The sequence below is a fragment of the Megascapheus bottae genome, chromosome X, assembly GCF_031878675.1.
Source record: "Megascapheus bottae isolate mThoBot1 chromosome X, mThoBot2.hap1, whole genome shotgun sequence".
Taxonomy (NCBI): Eukaryota; Metazoa; Chordata; class Mammalia; order Rodentia; family Geomyidae; genus Megascapheus; species Megascapheus bottae.
Window position 1 is genome coordinate 38,078,202 of NC_143547.1, and position 27,841 is coordinate 38,106,042.

The 27,841-nt window shown below is 41.3% G+C and overlaps 1 long non-coding RNA gene and 1 pseudogene across 1 annotated transcript in view; both read right to left on the reverse strand.

Annotated features, from left to right (window-relative positions):
- Window positions 1-27,841, reverse strand: part of LOC150040881 (uncharacterized) — a 142,456-nt gene that overhangs the window by 104,764 nt on the left and 9,851 nt on the right. The window lies entirely within an intron of this gene.
- On the reverse strand, window positions 7,473-9,740 carry LOC150040883 (sperm microtubule associated protein 2 pseudogene; annotated as a pseudogene).

The following is a 27,841-nucleotide window of genomic DNA, read 5'->3' on the forward strand; positions in this document are numbered from 1 at the left end:
GCTATCCACTCTTTGTTATGGCCCCCAGAACACTGGCAAATGACAGGTCTTTTGTCTGTATCATGGACAATCTGTTTTAGTAAGTTTCTTATCACTGATTTCAGAACAGAAATAAATATTCCCTGCTCATTGTACTGAGAGTACCTCTTATAAAAACAACCCTGTAAGAGAACCAGTGAAAAAGATATTCATGCATGTGCATCATGTAAAACCCTGCCTTTGGCACTGGCTTATGGTCAAAATGTTATTTGATATCTGCCCAGCAGTCCATAGGAATTGGCAATGAGTCTCTGCTGATCTCACATTAAAATCATTTTTTGGTAACAGTTCTGGGGCTTGAACTCAGGGCTTGTGCACTGTTCCTGAGCTTTATGCTCAAATCTTGTGCTCTATTACTTGAGCCACACTTCCACATCGGGCTTTTTTGGGTAGGTAGCTATAGATAAGAGTCTCGAGGGTATTTTCCTGCCTAGGCTGGCTTCAAACAGTGGTCTTTAAATCTCAGCATTCTGAATAGTTAAGATTACAGGTATGACTCACTGGCACATAGCTTGTTATCACATATTTGTAAGGCAAGAGGCTGGTCCCTTGGGACACAAAGACACAGAAGGACAAAGATGCCTGTCCATTCCATGTTTAGCTTGTGCTTACAATACATGCAGAAGCATACAGTTGTCTCCTGCCCAAGTTTTCTTACTGGAACTCTTGGCAAAAACAATTTGGCATAACAGTGGTTGAACCATTGACTTCTCTGACAGACTACTATAGTCAGCAGGGTGGATCCAAATTGGGGACTGCAGAGACAGAGAAATTTGGCAGTAATACCTACTACACTGGAAAAGGCTGCCAAAACTCTTTTGGAGATGCTCCCAAAAGCACATCAGAAATCAAGTATGTCTGGTAGCTAGTTTTATAAGTGCTGTACTTACAAAATGAGGAGTACACAAACAGCCCTGAGGTAAAGGTAACCAAGTTGAAAAAGGAAACCTGAGAGCTCATGCCTCCAGCTTGGGCAATATGCCTAGGAGTGGTAGCATGCATTAGTCAAACAGAAATCAGGTAAATCCATTATGCCTTCATGACAACAAAGCAGACACATTAAGGAAAGACAGCAATTAAACAATTACTAGTCATCCAATTTTTTTGAAGCATAAACTGAACACTGTGAGATGTACATCTAATGACATAAAAGCTGCTCCTGCATTGAGTTTGTTCACAATGATAACTGGGATTGTATGGACTAATAAAGAAGAGTTGAGCCAGGCTCTGGTGAATCCTGCCTGCAATACTAGCTACTCAGGGGCACCTAAGATCTGAGGATTGTGGTACAAAGTCAAACCAGATAGGAAAGTCTGTGAGACTCATCTCCAATCAATTTATTCCCCCAAAACCCAGAAGTGGAGCTCTGGCTCAAATGGTTTGGTACTAGTCTTGAACAAAAGAAACTCAGGAATAGTGTTTAGACCCTGAATACAAGCCCCAGGATCAGCATGAGCATATGTGTGGATTGTGGTTTGAAGCCAGTCCTGTCCAAAAGTTTGTGAGAACCTTATCCCCAATAAACTACCAAAAATATGAAAATGTAATAGTGGCTTAAATGATGGAGTGCTAGCCTTAGGTAAAAGAAACTCAAGAGACAGTGCAAAAAAAAACCAAAAAAGACAGGACCCCCCTGTACCTCCAAAAAAACTTGAAATGAAAAAAGTGTTCCATTTGGTGATGCAAGAAAAATATCTAATAGTTGTGGCTAACATAGACGGACAATAAAGAGCTGTGCTGCTTTTTATTATGAAAGATCTTTCCCCAACTGCCAGAAACAACAAAACCAAAAACCTATATAATAACTCTACAGGATTTATTAGAAAAAGCACTAACAGGATGGTCAGGATTCAATGATAGGAAATCCACATGATCTATGGTCCTGTGTGAGACTGTGTATACAATAATCCCTTACCAATGTATAGAATGTTCTCACCTTGATAGATACTAGAGCAGAATATGCATTGCTATATGGCAAGCTGACCAAGTTCCAGATAATGGAGGATATTCCATTCGTGTTTTGAAGACATAGTTCATTTGGAAATTGGACATTTGGTGTCCAAGTCAAAAAATGTATATATTTCTTCTGTTCCAAAATATTATTGAGGGTGAACATCCTCCTGGGAGTATGGTTAATAGCACTACAGAAAAATTTCAAGTGCATGTGATTAAAACTATTAAGGGGCCGTCCATATCAACCACACAAATAGTAGTCTGTGAGGCAACACTGGTTACTCAGAGGACATGATGACAAAACTTTTGATGGACTAAAAGGGACACATTATTTGGCTGGCACATATGCAATATAATACTCTTCTTTGGCCCATACAAAAACCATATGGACCAGGTTCTATTGGCTCACACCTGTAATCCTAGCTATTCAGGAGGCTGAGATCTGAGCATCAAAGTTCAAAGCCAGCCTGGGCACAAAAGTCTGTGAGATTCTAATCTCCAATTAGTCACCAAGAAACTGGAAGTGGCGCTGCGGCTCAAAGTGGTAGAGAGCTAGCCTTGAGCTAAAGTGCTCAGACACAGCACCCAGGTCCAGAGTTCAAGCCCCACAACTGACAAAAAAAAGCAGCATTGGACAGGCTAGTACATGGACTGTCTGGTTACAGAAAAGGAAATAAAGTCACTCTGCCATTGCATAACAGTCTTCTACTAAGGACACACTGGACTGATGGACTTTACATTTAGGACAATGTCATTAACGTGGTGAACTTCGCAAATGCCTTTTCTATTAACTTGGGTTTCCAATAGCCAAGATCAACTTAACTTTATGATCTAAGGATGGTAACAGTCTCATGTTGTCTCAAGGGTATTTGTATAGTCCTACTTTATGCTACAATCTTGTGGCAAAGGCATTGGCAACATGGACTCATACTGAAGTTTATTTAGTGTATTATATTGGTAACAATTTATTAACTTCTAGTCCTTTTTGGTGTGTGTGGGTTTTTTTGTTGTTATTTTTGTGCTGGTCCTGGGGTTTGGACTTAGGGCCTAGCCACTGTCCCTGTACTTTATGTGCTTATTGATAAGAGTTTCACAGGCAGTTGGGCACTGGTGACTCATGCCTGTAATCCTAGCTACTCAGGTGGATCTCAGACTGTGCAGGGAAGTCCTTAAGACGCATGTCCAATTAACCACCAAAAAACTCAAAAGTGAAGCTGTGGTTCAAAGTGGTAGAATGCTAGCTAGCCTTGAATAAAAAAAGCAGCTCAGAGACTAAAATGTACCTCTAAATCTACAAGTAAACACTCTGGATGGTAAAAGATGTATATATATATATATATATATATGTACACACACATACATACACACATATACATACACTTGGACATGATAAATTATACAGGACTCTGGGGAGGACATTCTTTTTTATCGTAATTAATAGAAGGGTTACATTATATTCGCCAGATAGAAGGTACATTACTTCACAAGCATTGCTATCCTTTCTCATGTTTTTCCCCATTTCCCTTCCCCTTTCTCCCTCATCTTGTTTTCCCTCTTCCCTATCCTATTTCAAATAAACAAATAAACATATATACAACATATCAGATAACAAGGTAAGATACTGTAACAATATAAGAATAACCAAGGAACAACAAAATAGATGAGAAATAACATAGTACATTAAGAACAACAGTCATACCTTATATGGCTCTTGTTTCTGTATCTTGTAGGTCCTTTCATTTAGCCTCATCCTATATGGCCATATGTACCTAGGTTTTGAGCTATTGTAATCCTCTCCTAGGAGAGTCCAAGGTTTGTACTAATTATTACAAATGAGGGAAACCATTGAGCCTATGTTCCTTTGAGTCTGGCTTACTTCACTTAATATTTTTTCCAAGTGTTTCCATCTCCTTACAAATGGGGAGATGTCATTCTTTCTGATGGCAGCACAGAATTCCATTGTGTATAAATACCACATCTTGTTGATCCAGTCATCAACTGAGGGACATCTGAGTTGGTTCCACATCTTTGCTATGGTAAATAGTGCTGCAATGAACATTGTTGTGCTAGTGGATTTAGTATGTGGGAAGGACATTCTTAGGAGAGGATCACAAAGGCTCAATAACTATGTGTATATAATAATATAAAATGATGTTTATTGAAATGAACTCCAAGAAATGGAAACAAGGTTTTTGTTGTTGTTATCTTGCTTTTTTGTTTTCCTCACCTTTGTCACTATTTTTGTTTTCTGTACCTTTTCTCTTGTATGTAAGTTTATTTCGGGAAGGATAAAGTGGGGCACAGAAATAGTATGACAAAGGGTGAACAAATGCAGCATTGATACTCACTAGACACTACGTTGAAAATGAAGTATACAACTTACAGGGGAGGGAGTGGTCAGGAGGGAAACACTGGGAGAAAGAGAGGGAAGGGGAGAAAAAGAAATGTACTCTTTCTGTCTTATGTAACTATATCCCTTCTCTATATATCATCTTTAGAAAAACAGTTAAAAACAAAACCAAAACTAGCTCAAGGATATCTCCCAGGCTCTGAGTTCAAGCCCCACGACTGACAAAAAACAAACCAACTAATAAACAACAAAGAAGAACCTCTCATTTTTGTAAGCCAGCTTGCTTTGTGCCATGGAACATGCCAACACAGAGGGATAGACACACACCAACCCCATTCTGTCTTTAGCTTGTGCTTGCAATACATGCTTCTCCATACAATTGCCTCCTGCTATCCAAGTTTTCTTGTGGGAACAGTTGGGATAAATGGTTAATTTGACAAACTCTTTGTCCAGCCTTAGAGTGTCTCTTCCTCGAAACTTAAAGGTAAAGGCAGCTCCAGGGAGATCATGGTCTCCACATCTGGGGTACTTGGGGTACTTGGCCATAGCCTGAATACAGGCAACTTCTTTTTCTTTTCTTAGGAAGGGCTTCTTCTCCCCAGGGAGGAAGTAAATCAAAGAGTAGGCAGCAATCTTCCCATGCACACCCTAAGTTAGAACTAACCAGCCAGTGTTGGAGTAGGCGCCATTAGTGGTCAGTGATATCACTCCCAATGCTTTTTCGAGGCTGCCTCCTGACTCATCCTGAAGAGTTCATAGCCTGCTTTGGTAGTGAGCTGCTAAGAGAGTGGCAGAAATGCCAGCTTTCCATCAAGCCCAGGCCTGCCCTGCTGCCATTGCACAGAAATGAGGCTGTAGCCTCTGTTGCAGTAAACCGACAGCTGGCTTCAGTAAAGAATCCTTTCCTTATGATTTAGGTTAGACCTGCAGACCCTGCCTTCCCCAGTGCCCCAGTGTGGCTTTTCTAGCCTCTGGAGGTTGGAGATTGACTCCTCTGGATAGTCTTAACCCTAAGGTCCCCACACTGTGTTGTTTGCAGGACTTCAGCAGAGTACAAAGTATAACATAGACCAGATGGCCTGACTTGCTCCATGAGTCATGGAGTGACAAAGGGAGAGTCCTAGATAATGAGAGAAGGGTGTAAATGTGTGTGTGTGTGTGTGTGTGTGTGTATGTGTGTGTGTGTGTAGTGGGGGAAGAGAGAGACAGACAGAGACAGAGACACAGAGAGAGATTGTTAAAGCTAAACTCTCCTGGGTAGCATAAACTACTGGTGCCTACAAGTCTGTTTTAAAGAAAGGGGACTGAGGGCCCAGAGCATGACCTAGTGGTAGAGTGCTTGCCTAGCATTCATGAAGCCCTGGGTTCATTTCCTTGGTACCACATACACAAACAAAGCTGGAAGTGGTACTGTGGCTCCAGTGGTTAGAGCACCAGCCTTGAGAAAGCTCAAGGACAGTGCTTATGCCCCGAGTTCAAGTCCCAGGATTGGCAATAAAAAAAAGAAAGGGGACTGAAACTTATCATGGGCATCATTATGCACATGGAGTGTTACTGGGCTCAAATCAGTGTTCAGCAATTTCACAAATAACTTGTTTCATTGGCATCATTTCCTTGTTCTCTCATCTAGCACCCCACAATAGGTATAAAAATCACTGTTTTCACAGGTGACATTTCTGAATGGAAACATCAGGAGAGTAGAGGGGTCAGGATGTGACTTAGGAATAGATGTTTTTAGTAGGCTCTGTGATGACAGCCTGCAAATATTTAGAACATTTTAGCCAAAGAACTGCAAGCTGCAGTGTGTGACACTCAGAAGAGGATGGATCAATGGTTGTCCTGTTTGCCTGAGTTCAGCAGATCCTGCAAACCTGTGCAGGATCAGAAACTTGGTGTTAGTATTACTTACCAATTTTCCCCGAATTCCCCACACAGATTCTCTAGACTGATAACCCCCTATTGTCAATATTTATTTGTATGTTGACCCCAGTGTGTCAGAGTTATTTCTTCATTTTTCCCCCAACGGACAAGTGAATGGCCTTGTTTGGTTGACTGTCATGGTACCAGCAATACCAATTATCAGAAAAGAAGATAGCCAAGTTTTGTCTGTCTGTTTGCCAATTTAGGGGGGCCTGAACTCAGGGCCTGGATGCTGTCTCTGAGCTTTTTGCTCCAGGATAACTCTACCACTTGAGCTACAGCTCCATCTCTAATTTTTTGGGGGCAGAGGTAGTTAATTGAAGATAAGAGTCTCACAGACTTTCATGTCTGAACCATGTGATACTCAGATCTTGGCCTGCTGAGGTAGCTAGGATTTTTTTCCCCAGTTTTTTCCCTCTTGACTCCTTTCCCTCTCAAACTGTATAGTTCATTTTCAATATATTGTCTAGTGAGTATCACTGCTGAATTAGTTCACTCTTTGTAGCTAGGATTATAATCATGAGCCACCTGAGCTCAGCTGAGCTTGCCATGTTTTTTTGTTTTGCCAGTCTTGGGGCTTGAACTCAGGGCCTTGAGCGCTGTCCCTGAGCTTTGATACTCAAGTATTGCTTTGAGCCACAACACTACTTCTGGCATGCATTTTCTTAGTAGTTTATTGGAGATAAGCGTTTCACAGACTTTCCTCCCAGGCTGGCTTCGAACTGCAATCCTCATATTCAGTCTCCTGAGGAGCTAGGATTACTGGTGTGAGCCACTACCACCCTGTTTTGTCACTTTTTTTGCCAATCCTGGGCTTAAGCTCTGGGCCTGAGGACTGTCCTTGGATTTTTCTCAAGGCTAGAACTCTACCACTTTAGCCTCAGCACCACTTCTGGCTTTTTCTAAGTATGTAGTACTAAGGAATAGAACCCGGGTCTTCGTGCATGCTAGGCAAGCACTCTACCACTAGGCCAAACTCCCAGCCCTTTGTCACTTTTTTTAAGCCTTTAAATTTTTTTCATGCTTTTACAGGGAATGAACCAGCCCAAACCTTACATTAAGCCCCCCTTTAAAATATGATTTATTTAATGACTTGTTTTGTTTATGTGGTACCAAGGAATCAAACTCAGGAACTCATGCATGCTAGGCAAGTTCCCTATAACTAAGCCACCATCCTATATTTTAAGGAACAGAATTTCAATAGCTCCCTGTTAAGAAGTGTAGTGGTTTTTTGTTGTTGTTGTTTTTGTGGGTTGTTTTTTTTTTGCCTGTCCTGGGCTTGGGCTCAGGGCTTGATCACTGTCCTTGGGTTTTTCTCAAAGCTAGAGCTCTACCACTTGATTCACAGCACCACTTCTGGCTTTTTTCTATGTATGTGGTACCAAGGAATTGAACCTGGGTCTTTACACATAATAGGCAAGCACTCTACCAGTAGGCCAAACTCCCGGTCCCAAGAAGTGTAGCAATTGTGAGAAAATAATTTGTTAATAATTTTCAGTTGCCCACAGGATACACTGAAACTCCTACCTCCATCTGTGTGAAATAAGTTGGGTTACCACTAACTCTCAGTGGACCTTTTCTTTTTTTTTCCAGTAAAGTAGTAAAAATAAACCCCTCTTCCACCCCTCCAGACCAGGCTGAACAGCTTGCAAAAATCACATCCAAAGAGGGAATGCAATTGGGTGTTTATTGGGGCAGGCTAACACACAGTTGTTACACTTTCTTGGTTATGCTTTTGGGGATGGCAAGTTTGTAGATACGGGGGGAAGGCTGAGCCACCAGAGAGGCAGGGGATATACGGTAGGGATTATAACCCTCATTGATATCCTTGCGAATCTTAGGCTGAGCCAGGGTGACGATCCGCTCACTGGCCACCGCCTTCTTGGCGACATCTAAAACCTCCCAGCGAGGGCTTCGGTCAGGGATGCATTTTTCTGACTGAGTCTTGGGCGTGGACAGCTGAAGAAGACGGCTGTAATCCGATACACGTGCCTTGGGCTTTGGCATGGGGTCCCATTCTTCTAATAGAGTTGGTGGGCCCTTAGGCTTTGCTAAATCCAGGATTCGTGCACTAGGGACTGCCACCTGAGCTGCCCGGGACACCTTAGATAATTCATTCATGTCAATAGCCCAAGTGTTATTATGGGCCCTGGGGACAGCCAGTTCTTTCAGCCGGTTGGTGGGTTGGTATTCTATGATGGAGTGAGGAGTGGGCATGGTCTTGTTTTGGTAACACTCTAAAGTTATCTTCTTTGGCCGGGACAGCTCCTCCACTCGCCGGGACACAGTTGGAACTGTGATGGTCAGGGTGGTGTCCTCATGAAAGCGCTCACTCCAGTACATGGAGGGCCAGTAGAGGCAGAACTGTAAGGTCATCTTTCGTGGTGAAAGCCAGGCAAAGCCCTTACAACAGGAGTCTGGTCTGTCTCTGTAGCATCTGTTCTTACGCCTTGCCAACTCATAGAGTCTTCTCCTATTCCTGGTCCTGGAGACAGTGGTGGACTTTTCCGTGATGGTCAGCTCACTTATTGCAGGAATAGTATCTCTCACATCCTGCTCCAGAGCCTTCATCAGGTCCTGAACCTCTGGTAACAGCTCCTCAGGAACCAAATTGTCCGTGGTGATAGTTTCGACTCTTTCTTGGATATCTACCACTACTTGATCCGGACTCTGGATAGTGGGCTCCCGGAGCCATTTGCTCTCGAACAAAGGACGTGGAGAGTCCAGAAGATCATCATCCAACGTTTTTTCTGGATCACCCCCGGCCTCAGAGGTGTTAGGAGGCACACTTTGCCAGCAGTCCCCCATATGCAACCCTGCTCCCTCAACACCTCAATTACATCTGTTGTTACCATGACATCACAGGAATTGTTCCATCCCTGGATTCCATCATCTTCATTCCAAGTCATAAGTGGAATGCTGCAGTCAGGTGGTTGTCAGGGCAATACATAGTCAACTGCTTCCTTCCTTTTCTTTCTCTATTTTATTTTATTTATTTTTTTGTCGGTTGTGGGACTTTGAACTCTGGGCCTGGGCCCTGAGTTAAAGCCTCAGTATTGGCAGCAGCAGCAACAACAACAACAACAACAACAACAACAACAACTTTACTTTCAGCAGGTCTTAATTCATAAATTTTGGTGACAGATAATAAAATGGCCTCTAATTTTTTTTTTTTGCCAGTCCTGGGCTTGAGCTCAGGGCCTGAGCCCTGTCCTTGGACTTTCTCAAGGTTAGAGCTCTACCACTTGAGCCTCAGCGCTACTTTCAGTTTTTTTCTATGCATGTGGTACCGAGGAATCGAACCCGGGTCTTCATGTATGCTGGGCAATCACTCTACCAGGAGGTCAAACTTCCGGCCCGACCTCTAAATTTTTGCCTAATATCCTAAGTAGTAACCTTAGAATTCTTTCAGTTACTGTATTTGAGAAATGTCTAGTTTGTATATAATTTAGTAGATAAGTATGTGTGCATATAGTTAATTTACATGCTCGTATATACATTTCATTATTATTACTATACTATTATTATTCTTGTCGGTTGTGGGGCTTGAACTCAGAGCCAGGGTGCTGTCCCTGAGTCTCTTTGTGCTCAGGGTTAGTACTCTACCACTTGAGCCACAGCACCACTTCTGGTTTTTGAGTGGTTAATTGGAGATAATAGTCTCACAGGGACTTTTCTGCTTGGCCTGGCTTCAAACTGCAATTCTCAGATCTCAGCCTCCTGAGTAGCTAGGATTACAGGCATGAGCCACCAGCACCTAGCTTCTAATTATTTTTTTTTTAATTAAGTAGTTGAACATAGGGGCTTCAAGTCCATGAGTTAGCTTGTAAGTACAATGTGTGTTTATCAATGTTACCCCTTCCATTTGTCTTTCCATCCCATCCCTACCCTTAAGTTACATAGTTCAATTTTGACATAAAGTACATTGAATATAATGACTACATTTGCTTACCCTTCCTCCTTCTATTTCTATGCTCCTCATTGTCTTTCCTTGCCCCTGACAGAATGTTTCAGATTCCTATTATTGATTTTGGTGAGCAGTTCCTTACTTGTCCAGAGGATTTATACCACTGGATTCTTCCCTTAAGGATACTGTTCTTTAGTGAACTCATTTGTGTGTATATGCATATAACCCTGTATATGTTTTCATGTAGGTTTTGGGCTTTAGATCTAACTTACACATATGAAAGAAAATGTGCTTTTTCACTCTCTAAGCCTGACTTACTTAATATAATTTGTTTCTAGCTCCATCCATTTCCTTACAAATAGCATAATATTAGTCTTTTGGAGAGATGAGTAAAATCTGATTAACATACACATATAACATATAAAATATATTAAAACATTTTTTTGATCCATTCAACCATTGTAGAACATCTAGGCTGTTTCTTTAACTTAGCTATTGGGATTAGGGCAATAACCATGGATGTGCAAGTGTCTTTTCTGCATTATGATTTGTAATTTGGAGTGGTATTAGGTTAGTTCTGTGTTTAGTTTTCTGAGAAACCACCATACTGATTGCCAGAGTGATTGTACCAGCTTACATTCCTTACATTCCCACCAATAGTGTAATAGGGCTCCTTTCCCCTTGTATTCCACCAGCATGTTATTATTATTTTTTTGGACAGTCCTGGAGCTTGAACTCGGGCCTAGGCATTGTCTCTGAGCTTCTTTGGCTCAAGGCTAGTAGTCTACCACTTGTACCACATTGTTGCTTCCAGCTTTTTCTGTTTATATGGGACTGAGGAATGGAACCCAGGGCTTCATACATGCTAAGCAAGCAGTCTACCACTAGGCCACATTCCTAGCTCTTGTTCTTATTCTTCATGGTGGACAGACTTACTGGAATCTCAATATTGTTTTGACTTGCATTTCCTTTATGGCCAGGGATGTTGAGCATTTTCTCATGTATTCATTGACCAATCCTTTTCTGAGAAGTCTCTATTTAGCTCTTTTGTTCATTTACTAATTGGGTGATTAAAATGATGAGGTAAAGATTTTCTCCTAATTTGTACTCTGCCATTTTAGCTATGTAATGATGTTCTTTGATGTGCAAAAACTTCTTAGTTTGATGCAGTCCCATTTGTCAATCCTCTCTTTGACTTGCTAAGTCTCTGGAACTCAGAAAGTTCTTTCCTATGCCAATAAATTTGAATGATTCTCCTATCCTTCCTATAGTAATTTTCTGATGTCTGCTTTTAGTTTCTTTCTTTAGATGTTTATAGTTTTGCTATAGAGGTTCTTCACATCCTTTGTTAGATTTATTCCTAAATATTTTTTGAGGATATTGCAAATAGAACTGTTTTCCTGATTCCCCTCTTTGTCCATTGTTGGTTTACAGAAAAGCTACTTTTTTTTTGAGGGGAGGGCAGTTAATTTTGTGTCCTGTTATTTTACTGAAATTATTGATTAGCTCTAGAGGATTAGGGGTCGAATCTCTAGAATCCTTTGGAAATAACATCACAATGTCTGCAAACAGGGATAGTTTTACGTGTTCTTTGTCTATATGGATCCCTTTTATGTCTTTCTCTTTTGCCTTATTGCTCTGGCTAAGAATTCCAGTATTATATTGAAAAGGAGTGGAGGGCCAGGAGTTTGGTCTAGTGGTAAAGTGCTTGCCTAGTATGCACGACACCATGGGTTCAATTCCTGGGTATCACATACACTGAAAAAAGGCGGAAGTGGTATTGTGGCTCAAGTGATGAAGTGCTGGCCTTGAGGAAAGCCCAAGGATGGTGCTCAGGCCCTGAGTTCAAGCCCTAGGACTGGCAAAAAAAAAAGAAGAAAAGAAAAAGAAAAAAAAGAAAAGGAGTGGAAGGAATGGACATCTTAGCCTTGTTCCCGATTTTAGAGGAAATGGCTATAGCTTTCCAACATTTTGTATAATGCTGGCTATTTGTCATAGATAAACTTTATTATGTTGAGGTATGATCCTTTTATTCCTAGTTTCTCCAGAGCTTTTATCATAAAAGGATGTTAGATTTCTGTCAAAGCCTTTTTCTTTTTATTATATTCAAATTTTTATTTTTATTGTTATTGTAGAGGGGTTGTAGTTATATAAGTCAGGTGATAAGTACATTTCCTTTTTTAAAATTTTTTATTGTTAGGGTAATTTGTAGAGGGTTACAGTTACATTCACCAGGTAGTAGGTGCATTACTTCTCTCACACTTGATACCCCTTCTCATGCTTTTTGTCCTCCTTTCCTTCCCTCCACCCCTCCCAGTCATCTTGTTTTCCCCCATTCCCTTTCCTATTTCAAATAAACAAACGTATATACAGTATACTAGATAACAAAATCAGATACAGTAACAACATGAGATTAACTATACAGGCAATAAAAGAGAGGAGAAATAACATAAGAACAACAATCACACAAGATAAGCCTCTTCTACATCTGTTGAAGTGATTCTTGTCGCTGGCTCTGTTAATGTGGTGTATTCTGTTTACTGGTTTATGTTGTTTAACAAGTCTAGAATTTTAGGATGAAACCGACTTGATTTTTTTTTGATTAGTTAGTTTTGGTTAGCAAGTATTAAGGAGCTTTGCATCTATTTTCATAAAAATGTATAGATCTATAGTTTTCTTTTTGTTTGTTGTTGTCATTGGGTTCCTGTCTGGATTGGAATAATTATAATGCTGGATTTGTGAATCTATTGTGATCTGAAGTTTTCTTTGTTGAGAGACTATTACTTCTGTAATCTCACAAATGGGTCTGTTTAAGTAGTTTATGTTTTCTTGGTTTAGCTTTGGCACCTCAAATGTCTCTAGAAATTTACCATTTTAGATCTTCCCACTCATTTAAATATAGGTTTCTAAAGTACTTCCTCATAATCTTTTCGGTTTCTGTTTGGATTTTTTTATTTTTTTGTTGATTCAGGTTTCGAGTGTGTGTGTGTGGGGGTGTGGGTTTGGGTGTGTGTCTGTTTGTCTGTCTGTCTCTGTCTCTGTCTCATTTCGTCAAAATGGCTAGGGGTTTGTCTTTTGCCCATGAAAGGAACAATTTTTTTAAAAAAAACCTTTACTATCCATTTAAGCATCTGTTTAAAATGTATTCTCTCTCACCTAAGTGTCAAATGTCAATCTCAATCCCCTTTGTTATGTCAAAATCAATGAACTGACCACCCAAAGATAAATACTGCATGTTACCAGTAGTAGAACCTAAAACAGTTGACAGTATCCCAGTAGAGAACAGTATAGAGTTATCCAGAGGCTGAATAGAGCCAGGAGGGGATAAAAGGCAGACAACAGCATTCTTTAAAGAAATAGAAGAGGCAATCAAAAATTTCATATGGAATAATAGAAGACCCTGTATAGCAAAAACACTTCTTAGCAGAAAGAACAGCCCAGGAGGAATTTCAATACCAAACTTTAGACACTATTACAGAGCTATAGTGATCAAAACAGCTTGGTACTGGCACAAGAACAGGCCTGAAGACCAATGGAATAGAACTGAAGACCCAGATATCAACCCACAGACTCATGGCCACCTAATCTTTTATAAGGGAGCCCTCCCCCCAAAAAAAGGAATGGAAGAAAGCCTCTTCAACAAGTGGTGCCCAGAGAACTGGTTAAGCACCTGCAGACAACTAAAGTTGGATCCTTCTATGTCAGCCTGAACCAGGATTAACTCCAAACAGATCAAAGACCTCGAGGTAAAAGCAGATACACTGAAAACTTATAAGAAGGAATAGGAGATATACTAGGTGTCCTTGGCACAGTTTCAAACTTTCTTTATAAAGACCCAGAAACACAACAAATCAAAGAAAGTCTGAACAAGTGGAACTGCACTAAGCTGCAGAGCTTCTGTATGGCAAAGGACATAGCTAGCAAGCTAAATAGAAAGCCTATGGAGTGGGAGACGATCTTCACTAACCATGCAACAGACAAAGGCCTCTTATCTAAAATATATCAACAGCTCAAAAAATTGAATCACTCCAAAACTAAGCTCCAAAGAAACAACCATCCCATTAAAAGATGGGCCAAAGACTTAAAGACAGTCTTCTCTGAAGAAGAAATAAGAATGGCCTATAGACACATGAAGAAATGCTAGACATCTCTAGCCATAAAAGAAATGCAAATCAAAACAACTCTGATCTTCCATCTCATTCCAGTTAGAATGGCCATTATCAAAAAAATCTAAAACAACAGATGCTGGCAGATGCTGGCCAGGAGGGATCACCACTACACAGTTGGTGGGAGTGTAAACTCATTCAACCACTATGGAAAGCAGTATGGCAGTTCCTAAAAAGACTAAATATAGAGCTCTCCTATGACCCAGCAATTCCATTACTTGGTATTTACCCAACCATCCAGAAACAAGGATATACTAAATCCACTATCACTATTTACCATAGCGAAGACATGGAACCAACCCAGATGCCCCTCAGTTGATGATTGGATCAACAAGATGTGGTATTTATACACAATGGAATTCTATGCTGTCATCAGAAAGAACGACATCTCCCCATTTGTAAGGAAATGGAAAGACTTAGAAAAAATCATATTAAGTGAAGTAATCCAGACTCAAAGGAACATAAGCTCAATGGTTTTCCTCATTTGTAATAATTAGCATAAACCTTGGGCTCTCCTAGCAGAAGTTTACAATAGGGCAAAACCTAGATACATAAGACCATATAGGATGAGGCTAAATGAAAGGACCTACAAGATATAGAAACAAGAGCCATATAATGTGTGATCTCTTTTGCTGTCCCTTGAGTATCTCATATTGTTACAGTATCTTACCTTGTTATCTGATATATTGTATATATGTTTATTTGGTTATTTGAAATAGGATAGGGAAGAGGGAAAACAAGATGAGGTGAGAGGACAGGGTGAGGGAAATGGGACACAAACATGAGAAAGGGTAGCAATGCTTGTGAAGTTATGTACCTTTTATCTGGTGAATATAATGTAACCCTTCTATTAATTGCAATAAAAATTATATTAAAAAAGAATTTAAAAAAGGCAGTCAACAGGTAGCAAACATAGGTGAAGAGAAAGGGTGAAAATCCACAGTGCCTTAAAACATATTGTTACTATAGATAACAGTCCAGTGTGAACTTCTTTTCTTTTTATCTAATTAATTTTTTTAATTTTAATTTTATTGTAAAGGTGATGTACAAAGCGGTTAGTTACACAAGTCAGTAAATGAACATATTTACTTTGAACAATGTTCATTTTTTCCCCCCACTTTTCCTTTGCTCCACATCTTCCCCCCAGAAATTGCAAAGTTCACTTCCAACATATTTGTATTATTTAGTTTCTAATTAAATATAAACCCAAGTTGGTGGGGCTGGGAGTTGGGCCTAGTGGTAGAGTGCTTGCCTAGCATGCACGAAGACCCGGGTTCGATTCCTTGGTACCACATGCATAGAAAAAAGCTGGAAGTGGTGCTGAGGCTCAAGTGGTAGAGCTCTAGCCTTGAGAAAGCCCAAGGACAGGGCTCAGGCCCTGAGCTCAAGTCCAGGACTGGCAAAAAAACAAAACAAAACAAAAAACAAACAAAAAAAACCCAACCAAGTTGGTCCTGTATTCATAGTTTGAAATTACCAGCCAAACCTGAAATTGCATTCAGAGAAAACCACAAAGCTTGTTAGGATAAAGTTTAGCAATTTTTTTTCAAACACAAAGGGCGGGTGAAGGGCGAGGCAAGTCAACCCCATGGTGTAATGCTATCCTCTAATGGTCACAGAATCAGTAAGCCCCACACACTGATAGAAATTTAATCGTATCTTATAGCTGTTTACTGACAGTGTAGATAGTGTGCTGAAGTTACTCAGAATAAAGGAGAAAACCATGTAATTCACTAAATACCTCAAAAAGGACCAGAAGAATAATTCCTGAGAAGGAAGTCTTCCATAATGTCATTCCTAGAACCACATCAACAGCAACTTAGCAAGCAGGCCACATTTGAAATCAGCAGCTGATTCTAAGGGAGAATTAATTGGTTCTTGATCTGAAACTGTACTTTGATATTGCAGCCAATGTCCTTCCTGGGTGCCTCCTGTACTTTTCAGCCAATGCTACTATTGCCTTTGAATCTTGGTGCGGGATTTGAAGTGGACAGGACCAGCTGCCTCACCACAATTCTACCTTATGGATCTGCTGCAGACTCCTGGACATGCTCCTCTCACTAACCCCAGCCTTAGGACTGGCATCTATCTATCTATCTATCTATCTATCTATCTATCTATCTATCTATCTATCTACCTACCTATTTATTGTCACACTCAGTGCCACAGTGTCACACTCAGTGTCACAGCTGCAGGCTGCAGTGTCCTCAAGTCTGCAGACCTGCCATTTGACCTTTCCTCTTTTGGAAAGCTTTGAGTTGAATTTTCTCCAATTTTCCTTTTAAGTTGCTGGTAGCAACTTTACTGGGTTTTCACTAAATCCTCCAATGTTAGGCTATAGCCTAGACCTCCCGATGTAACACAAGGACTTCCTACTGCATTATTCGGATACTTTCTGATATCCAAATTGGCTTACCTGTCATTTATAAGCATGAATTTTTAAAACCAAAGCAGTCAGGCTCTGAGGGATCAGGCCTGTAATCCTAGCTATTTAAGGAGGCTGAAATCTAAGGACTGTTATTTCAGGCTCGCCCTGGCCAGAAAGTCTGACAGATTCTTATCTCCAATTAACTCCCCCAAAGCCAAAAGTATAGCTGTGATTTAAGTGGTATAGCAATAGTCATTAGAAAGAAAGCTTTGGTCAGTGTTCAGGCTCTGAGTGTAAGCCTCAAGATGGGCACAAAAGAAGACAACCAAAAAGTCCTATTTATGATTTATTGTTTCTTTGGTCCCTAGATGGCAGTATTGCAATGTGATGACTGTTTGTGGTCATTCTCCATTTCCCTTTTCACTGGAAAAAAATTGAACATTTTCTTTTTAAAAACTCCAAGGGCTTTTTTTTTTTGTGCAGGGACAGAAAATGAAAGTTGCAATAGCAGGAGCCTCAAAGGGATGGATGGTGGCCACATAAGTGGATTGCATAGATGAGGTGATGGGGGAATGGAAAGAGTGGTAGAAGGGTGATATTGATCAAGATACTCATATATTACCAAGCTGAATGGAAACACATTTGTACAACCACTTAGTAGAAAAAACAAAAATAGTGAACTATGCACCTATAAGGAATATTTCATAACATTTGCAAAATCATTTTCCTGAGTCAAATTTTGTGTATTTAGTTATAATAAAGCTATAAAAAACAGTGTCACCAACATTTTCCTGTAGAGTTTGTGCACATATCCAGTGCCCTACTTTGCACAATTTCTAGCCATGTACTAGCAAGTTACAGGATTCTATAGTCTTGTGACTTCCTGGGCTATAGAGAATGAAATATTCAACAGTTAAGTCAATAAAAGACATTGCAGCCGAGTGCGGTGGCTCATGCCTATAATCCTAGCTACTCAGGAGGCCTAGATCTGAGCATCAAGGTTCAAAGCCAGCAAGGGCACAAAAGGATCTGAGACTTATCTCCAATTAACCTCTGGAAAAACAGGAAGTGGGGCTTGGCTCAAGGGTAGGGTGCTAGCCTTGAGCTGAAGAGCTCAGGGACAGTGCCCAGGCCAAGTACAAGCCCTGTCATCCCTCCCCCCCAAAAGACATTGCAGTCCACATACACAAGGGTATTCTTAGACTTTAAGAAGAGCAAAACAAAACAAAACAAAAATTAAATTAGGCACATAGTAAAAGTGGCCTAGAGGGCACTGTACTATCCCAACCATTTTGGGGGGCCCTGAACTCCACAGTAGTAGAGTCAAATGTGCTCAGTGAAGGAAGCTAGGAGACATTTTTAATATCCTGGGGGCCCTCTTTACCATTGGGCTGATAAAGGAGCAGCCCTGACAGTGGGGCTAAGCTTTAAAGGTAAACACCGCAAGCAGGTGGTAATCACCCTATGATGTCACCTTACCATGCACATAGTCAATAACCACAAGGATATAACCATAGGTAGGTGGTTCTGACCACTCCCAGATTGTGGAGCAAGTTAAGCAGTTTTACAAAAACAAAAACAATTTGGCAACTGAGCCTACCAGGTTATTACAGTAATGGGACTTGAATTCTGGGACTGGGCACTGTCCATGAACTCTTCGGCCCAAGTATAGTGCCCTACCACTATGGGCCATGGTGCCACTTCCAGTTTTCTGGTGGCTAACTGGACATAAGTGTCTCATGAACTTTCCTGTCGAGGCTAACTTTGAACCGTGATCCTCGTAGTTTAGCCTCCCAAGTAGCTAAGATTACTGTGCCTGGCCTGGAAATATGTTGAGATGTCTTGTGCTTTAGTCCCAGGGGAGCCCTGCTCTTAGTTCAGTGTTTATGAATAATGCTGTGCTGAAGTTTGTACTCTACCCAAACATGTGGCTGTTGTCTTTAAAAGGTTTGGTAGGGTTCCTAGCTCCTTTCACTGAGTGCTGGTGACTCTATTACTGGGGGGTTTGGAGACCCCCCACAATGACTGGGATATTACAGTTACATTATCTCCTGATTTGGGCTCCCCTCCTGCTTGAGGTCATTTGGCAAAGTAAAAATAACTAGTAAACTTAAAAAAAAAGGCCTCACAAAACTCCCTTATTAGGCTCAGGAACAACCCAGGAAAACAAGGCCTAACCATTTGAGTCTGTATATGTATAGCCTTTCTCACTAATAATCTGTTCCTGGAATCTAAGATAACCAAGCTGATTTCTCATATCAACCACTTGGCTACATTATAGTTGGAATTCACTGGTTCAGTCAGAGATGAAACAATGAGTCCCCTGAGACCAAGTTATGGGCACCCCTTCATTTTGCCCAGGGGGTTTAGTGTGAGTCATGACTTCTGATCCTAATTGCAGTCTTCAGACTTCATTGTGGGAGGATCCTTTCCCTATTAGTCTGTCAACTCTGACAGCACTCAAGATGCTAGAGTTAGACTTCAGATTCAAAATTGTCACCTAGAGCCCTGGAAACCACCATCTGACTTCCCAGCATCTGGAAAATCTAACACTACCCCAGGAGTCCAAGTGGAGCACTATACTTGTGAACTCCTGAACTTGCAACTGCTATTTAAGAGACAGCCAAGCACTTCATAAAGCTAAGTATGTCTGCTCTAACCCTTCTGAGAGGTAATGCTCGTTGGAGATTTCTTAAAGCACCTGTTGTTCTGCATAGTAGCTCTGCTGGCTGTCTTCATATATCCTCCCACCTGGGTGGAATGATGTCCTTCTATGCTCCTAATATAATTCTTATTCATAATCCATACAAGCTTCACATTTCCATTAATCAGGCTTTGGTTCCTGTATGGAGACCAGGTGTATTTGGTCCTCTCTAGGGCAAAATGGGCAATTGTGCTATTGTGACCACGCTCCCAGATGTTACAAACTATAAGACCTCCCGCATAGGGTCTTCTTGATTAAATTCTCACTTAGGTCCACCCCCTCAACTCCCTGGAACAATCACTGCCTAAGTCTTCCTGCAGGGGGACCTAGGTGACTTGGTTTGGCACAGCTATGGACACGACCCCCTCTGGAGGACCAAGGCCTTAAAGGGGCAATAGGCTTCTTTTGGTTTGTAAACATTCCCTTACTTTTTTTTTTTTTGCCAGTCCTGGGCTTGAGCTCAGGGTCTGAGCACTGTCCTTGGACTTTTTTAAGAGCTCTACCACTTGAGCCTCAGCACCACTTCCAGCGTTTTTGTATGTATGTGGTACCAAGGAATCGAACCCGGGTCTTCGCGCATGCTAGGCAAGCACTTTAACCACTAGGCCAAACTCCTGGCCCCTAAACATTCCCTTACTAAAAAGCCCCCCTCCACTTTTTTTTTTTTTGGTAGATCATAGGGCTTGAACTCTGGGCCTAGGCACTGTTCCTGAGCCCTTCAGCTCAAGGCAAGTGCTCTACCACTTGAGCAACAGCGCCACTTAGAGTTTTCTGGTGGTTAATTGTAGGTAAGAGTCTCATGGACTTTCATGCCCAGGCTGGCTTTAAACTGTGATCTTTAGATCTCAGCCTCCTGAGTAGGATTACAGGCATGAGCCACTAGTGCCCAACTTTAAAAAGCCAATTCTTAATCTAACCTAATGGTGCAAAAATCCTGAGGGGCCATGGTGTGAGCAATTAAGGTCCTTTAAGCAGACTTAAACTTCCCGGCTAATATGGTGCTTCAATATCATAGGGCCTTGGATATTTTCACAGCTTCATGTATGTCAATTCTGGTAGCATAGTAAAGGGAAATCCACAGAGGATAAAAACCAGCCAGTTCATGCTTATAACTCTAGCTACTCAGGAGGCTGAAATCTGAGGACTGTGGTTTACAGCCAGCCCAGGCAGTCCAGGCAGGAAAGTCCCTGTGACTCTTGTGTTCAGTTAGGTACCAAAGAAGCCTGAAGTGAATCTGTGGTCCAATTGGTAGAGCACTGGCCTTGAGCAAAAACGTACAAGGACAGTGCCTGGGTCTAGTTCAATCCCCAAGGCCCAAACACTCACACACCCCACAGAGATAAAGATAGATAGAGACAGAGAGCATTTCATCTTGCAATGCTTGAAAGACTAGACTGGAGTACAGGGCAGCTGGTTTCATGACCTTTTCTACGGGTTACCTGGCTTTTTAACCATTTCTGGGTCCTCTATCATAATTTCTTTCTTTCTTTCTTTCTTTCTTTCTTTCTTTCTTTCTTTCTTTCTTCTTTCTTTCTTTCTTTCTTTTTTATATATTTTATTGTAATTAATAGAAGGGTTAGATTATATTCACCAGATAAAAGGTGCATTACTTCACAAACATTGCTAACCTTTCTTCATGTCTTGGTTCCCATTTCCCTTTCCCCACCCCCACCCCGCATCTTGTTTTCCCCCCTTCCCTATCTGATTTCAAATAACCAAATAAACATATATACAATATATCAGATAACAAGGTAAGATACTGTAACAATATGAGATAACCAGGGGACAGCAAAAGAGATGAGAGATAACAGTACATTAAGATAACAGTCCCTCATTATATGGGTTTTTTTGGACCATATATATATATATATATTTGCCAATCCTGGGACTTGAACTCGGGGCCTGAGCACTGTCCTTGCTCAAAGCTAGCTCTTTGCCATTTGAGCTATAGAACCACTTCTGGCTTTTTCTGTTCATGTGGTATCAAGGACTCCAACTCAGATCTTCATGAATGTTAGGGGAGCTCTCCACCACTAGGCCATGCTCCTGGTCTTGGACCATGTATTCTAAAAACTCTTTTTCACCATCTCCTCTGCCAAGATCTATTAAATATCAGATGGACATGTCTGTGGAGCTCCAAACAAACCATCTTCACAAGGTTTATCAGAACTCTTTGGATTGGCCCACAAACCAAGTCACCTGAGCACCCCCACCCCGTGAAACCCCTGATTGCCCTCACCTGCTTTGCCCCCCTTTAGCAGAAAGTGGTCAGAATAGTCATTGTTCTTTATCCCATAACAGCAGTCAGCATTACATCTAAGGGAGTGGATCTGAGGGACAGGTATTTGATCCCAGTTAGGCAGTTAGGGATAGAAGGCAACTGGGACAAAGGCCCACATAGCAGGGAACGATAAAAAAAAAAAGTGGTTTTTTTTTTTTTGGTGCCAGACCTGGGGTTTGAACTCAGAGCCTAGGTGCAGTCCCTGAGATTTTTGCTCAAAGCTAGTGATCTACCATTTATACCACAGCTCTACTTACAGCTTTTTGGTGATTAAGAGTCTCATAGACTTTTTTTTTGCCCAGTCTGGCTTTGAACCACAATCCTCCCATCTCAGACTCCTAAGTAGCTAGGATTACAGGTGTTAGCCACAGGTGCCCAGCATAAACCACTTTTTCTTGTTCCTGCCTGACATGGCAAGTTCCAAGTTGGGCACATGTGCTTAGACCAAGTGTAAAAGAAGAAAACAAGCCCTCTCATTTTTTTTCCCAACCAAACAGAAAAATATCTAATCAGGGAGACCTTTGGAAGTAAGGGACCACTACTTAACAAATCAGACCAAAGACACCCCCCCATCTATTATGGCTTTCCTTTTACTTTCAAATAAACATACTCTGTTTAACTCAATACTTTTCTGCCCGTTTCTTAAGAGAAGAGAAAAGGATCCAGAAAGTCTCTTGAGGTATTAAGGAATGCTGCCATCTTGCCACTTTTTTTTAATTTTTTTTTATTGTATTGCCACTTTTATGGCTTTCTCATTTCCAAGGTCTTATGAGCCCTAGCTTCTATCTGTGCTCCTCACAGGGCTCATTCACTATTTTCCTCTCAGCCTTTACCCCAGAAATCCCAACTGCAGCCCAGGAGGATGAGGAGCTGCCACTGAAGCCTTTCTTCCTCTAAGAGGAGTCATCCTGACCACAGCTCTCTGGGATATACTTTTCTTCATTCCCCTCCCTCATCCACAGCACCACCTCCTGTCCCTCAGGCTCTCTCTAAAGCCCAGCAACCACAGTCTTCAGCTGCCTGGAGGTCTCCATTGCAGACTACAAAATGTTTCTTACTACCCACCACTCCTTATCCAGCTTACAAGGTTCTATGACTCCCACCCCCCCATATATATATATATATATATGCCTCCTTCCTTTCTCATATCTGCTTAATCACCTGATCTTTAAATGGCCTATTTCTGAACACCTTCCTGGCATATGGCTTCTCTCTTGTCCACTAAAATAGCCTTGCTCACTATAATAGCCTTTTTCACTATATTCACTGATCATTTATTGAGAAAACAAAAGCAACCAGACAGACTCGGGCTGGGTCTTGTTATTAGTGGTTTAGTGCTTGCCTAGCATGCACGAAGCCCTGGGTTTGATTCCTTGGTACCACAAACTCAGAAAAAGTCAGAAGTGGTGCTATGGCTCAAGTTGCAGGGCACTATCCTCGATCAAAAGGTATCCAGGGACAGTGCCCAGGCCATAAGTTCAAGCCCCAGTACTGGCAAAAAAGAAAATAACAGGACCAGTCCTTCTGGATTTCTGCCCTCCCAAGGATTCAAGGAGCAGGAAGGCTTTCCCAGTCCTAATTCCTTTGTTTGGAAATGTTCTTCTTTTCTGGATTAGCTCAAGAAACAGAAACCAAAACTTTACTGGTTTGTTACCCAATGAATGATAAGTGACTACCAAGGGACCTATTATTGTCTGCTTGTAGAGGGGTTTTATTCATTTTTATTTTTTTATTTTATTTTATTGCCAGTTGTGGGGCTTGAACTCAGGGCCTGGGCACTGTTCTTGAGCTTTCTCAAGGCTAGCATTCTACCACTTGAGCCACAGCACCACATCCGGCTTTTTCTGTGTATATGGTACCAAGGAATCAAACCCAGGGTTTGTTCCTGCTAGGCAAGCACTCTACCACTAGGCTACACTCCTAGCCTCCATTTGGAGGGGTTTTATAAGCAGTCAGAACACGATATAGGACAGGTTCAAGGGTATAGAATCAGTCTTTTTAAAAAAATTCATGCTTAAATTTTTTTTTTTGCCAGTCCTGGGCTTGAGCTCAGGGCCTGAGCACTGTCCTTGGACCTTCTCAAGGCTAGAGCTCTACCACTTGAGCCTCAGCACCACTTCTGGCTTTTTTTCTATGTATGTGGTACCGAGGAATCGAACCCGGGTCTTCGTGCATGCTAGGCAAGCACTCTACCCCTAGGCCACACTCCCGGACCTTAAATTTTTTTTTAATTAAAGAATTTATTAACATTAATTTTTACATCATATTTCAAATGACATGTTTAACAAACAGGTGTACAATCACTGGCACTTAGTTTTTAGAACTTAATCAAAATTAGGCTAAGGGCCAGGTCTGGGCCTTGAACTCAGGGCCTAGACACTGTCCTTGGGCTTTCTCAAGGCTAGAGCTTTACCACTTGAGCCAGAGCACCATTTCTGGCTTTTTTTCTATGTATGTGGTATCAAGGAATCAAACCCGGGTCTTCATGCATGCTAGGCAAGCACTCTACCACTAGGCTAAACTCCCAGCCTCTAGAATCAGTCTTTTTAAGGAGTGTTGGCAGAAGGTTGAGGAGAAGTGTTGGAGACTGCCTCAGGGTCTCTTAACTTGTTGCTTAGGACTTTTAATATGATGAGTTTAGTAAATAGTTTTTAGCTGCTTTACTCTGTGCCAGGAGACATCCGGACTGCTATCTTAACTTATAAGTCACTTTGCTCTGTGTTAAGAGACACCCGGACCTTTATCTTAACACCAAATTGCCCATGTCCTGTTCTCACAGACCCGTTATCTTTCTCATAGATCCGTTATCTTAGCGACCAAATTGCCTATGTCCTGTTCCCACGGACTCATGGTGAAGAAAATTTTTTCTACTGAACCTAGCCCCTGCTTTAGAGCCCTATATAAACCCCCTCTGACTTTCAATAAACAGACCTTGATCAGAACACTGTCTTGGTCTCATTTCTTTGTGTTTGTCTGTCCCACTCATTTAGGTACGGTACCCCGCGGGCCTGGGCAGAGAAGAAAGAACAATGTGTGTGTGCGTGTGTGTGTGTGTGTGTGTGTGTGTGTGTGTGTGTGTGTGTATGTGAATTCATAGCTAGCTCTGGGCAAGCAGGGAGAGGAAGTGCCTAGTAAACGGGATGGAATCACGGTGGAAGTAGCCAGTGTAGTATATGTCTCTAGGATGAAGGCTGTGGATTTGGGGTGAGAGGGACCTGGAGGATAGGAGGTTGTACTCAAACATGAATATGAAACTTAAGAGATAACTTGTAGCTGTATAGATTTTTTTTGGCCAGTTTTGGGGCTTAACTCAGGGTCTGGGCACTGTCCCTGAGCTTCTTTTGTTCAAGGCCAGCACTCTACCGCTTGAGCCACTGTACCATTTCTGGCTTTTCTATTTATGTGCTACTGAGGAATAGAACCCAGGGCTTCATGAATGCTAGGCAAGTACTCTACCACTAAGATATATTCTCAGCTGCTGTATGGATTTTTGTAAACTCATTTTCCTTGGTTAAAAGTTTGTATTTATGGCTGGGAGTATGGCCTACTCGTAGAGTGCTTGCCTAGCAAGCATAAAGCCCTGTGTTCGATTCCTTGGCTACTACATACACAGAAAAAGCTGGAAATGGTGCTGTGGGCTCAGCTGGCAGAGCACTAGCCTTGAGCAAAAAATGTCCAAGGACAGTGTCCAGGCCCTGAGTTCAAGCCTCAGGACTGGCAAAAAAAAATCTGTACTTAATGCAGAGAACTTTGGAGGTATAAAAACAATCATATAATCATCATGGGAAAGTTACCATAGCCAGGAGCTAAGTAAAAATCTCATGGTTAAAAAGCAACCCTAGAATGTCACCTATGGACAGAACAGATTGTTAATCCGAGAATGAAATAAAGATTCCTCATTAAAACACACACACACACACACACACACACACACACACACACACACACACACACTAAAATGCACTGTTTTTCAGAACATGAAGGGAGGGAGATGGCCCATATAAAGAATAACCCATACAGCACTGCCATCTAGCAGCCAGAGAAACAATTCATATATTGGTGAAAACGAAAATAGTCTTTAATGTTTTCCTTTGTACCTAGTTTCATGCTCATAAATGTCACACAAGCCAAAAAGGATGAGAATCAAAGGAGCACACAATACAGAAAGATCTGCACAAATAGGCCAAGGCCAGTTGTGTTATTTCTTGGTGGCTGGGTCTTTCGATCTTTGCCACTAGGGTTCCCAGTACTGGACTAGCTGAAGGTCACTGTGTCATTCCTACTTTGGCAGGGCTTCCCTGACCAAGACTTTCTTGGGGCCCACAGTGGCAGGTTTCAGTTCACTCTCTGATTGAATGATGGACTTCCTAGAGTCTAATTCCAGAGAGGTGGGTAGGAAGGTAGCCAGAAAGAAGCCTCTTATAGCAAAGCTGGTCCTCCTGGCTTTCCTTGCTAAATGTCACCTTCCTGGGCAAAGCTATTTGTTTTGAAAATTGGCATTTCTTCCTCTGAACTATCTGCCTAGGCATAAATCTACCAGAACTTTTACTGAGGACTCATTCTTTTTCCTTATGTGTCCTGGGATTTATCTACATGGTTTTATATTTGTAACACATTTATAAAGATCAATTTAAATGTAGAAAATTCAGAACATAGATAAGATATAATAAAGACAATCATATCCAATATTGTATCACTGAAGGATGATTATTAGTACTATTTTGTGATTAAATATCTTGAGATGTTTTTCTGTATGTAAAGAGCTATTTGTTTTTTGTTTTTTTGTTTTTTTGTTTTTTTTTACCAGTCCTGGGCTTGAGTTCAGGGCCTGAGGACTGTCCTTGGATTTTTCTCAAGGCTAGAACTCTACCATTTGAGCCTCCGCACCACTTCTGGCTTTTTCTAAGTATGTGGTACCAAGGAATTGAACCCAGGTCTTCGTGCATGCTAGGCAAGCACTCTACCACTAGGCCAAACTCCCGGCCCCTACTTGGTTTTAATTTTAAAAGAATTCTCAAGTAGTCCATGGAAAGCAATTTGTAAATAGTTATGGGGTATCATATGACTTTTAGAAATATGTATTCTGTGCATACAAATTGTGGAATGGCTATCTTCTCATTTCTTTCTCTTTTTGTGTGTGTGTGTGTGTGTGTGGTTCGGTCGTGGGACTTGAAGTCTGGGCCTAGGCATTTTCCCTGAGCTTTTCAGCTCAAGGTTGCCCTCCTACCCCTTGGCATGGACATTGTCCCTAACCTCCTTGCTCAAGGCTATAGCCCTACCCCTTTAGTCATGTGGCCACTTCTGGTTTCCCAGTGATTAATTGGAGATGCGTCTTATAGGCTTTGTAGTGCCCTGGCTGGTTCCTCAGATCTCAGCCTCCTGAGTAGCTAGGATTACAGGCCAGAGCCACCACTTATTTCTTTATGGTAAAAACACTTAGAATTCTGATGTTTAGAAGTAAACCAGAACTATAGTAATCAAAACAGCTTGGTACTGGCACAAGAATAGGCCTGAGGACCAATGGAATATAACTGAAGACCCAGAAATCAACCCACAGACCTATGGCTACCTAATCTTCAATAAGGGAGCCAAAAAAAATAACATGGAAGAAAGACAGCCTCTTTAACAAATGGTACTGACAGAATTGGTTAAGCACCTGTAGAAAACTAAAGCTGGATCCTTATATGTCACCCTGCACCAGAATTAATTCCAAATGAATCAAAGACCTTGAGGTAAAAACAGATATCCTTGAAACTTTACAGGAAGAAATAAGAGATACACTAGGATTCACTGGCACAGGTCAAAACTTTCTTAATAAAGGTCAAGAAACAACAAATTAAACAGAGTTTGGACAAATGGGACTGAAACTGCAGAGCTTATGTATGGCAAAGGACATAACAAGTTAAATAGAAAGCCCACAGAGTGGGAGAAGATCTTCACTAGCCATACAACAGACAAGGGCCTCATATCTAAAATATACCTACAGCTCAAAAAATTGAATCTCTCAAAAACAAATCCTCAAAGAAATAACCATCCCATTAAAAGGTGGGCTAAAGACTTAAAAGAGACACTTCTCTGAAGAGACAATAAAAATAGCCTACAGACACAAAAGAATTCTATGCTGCCATCAGAAAGAATGACATCACCCCATTT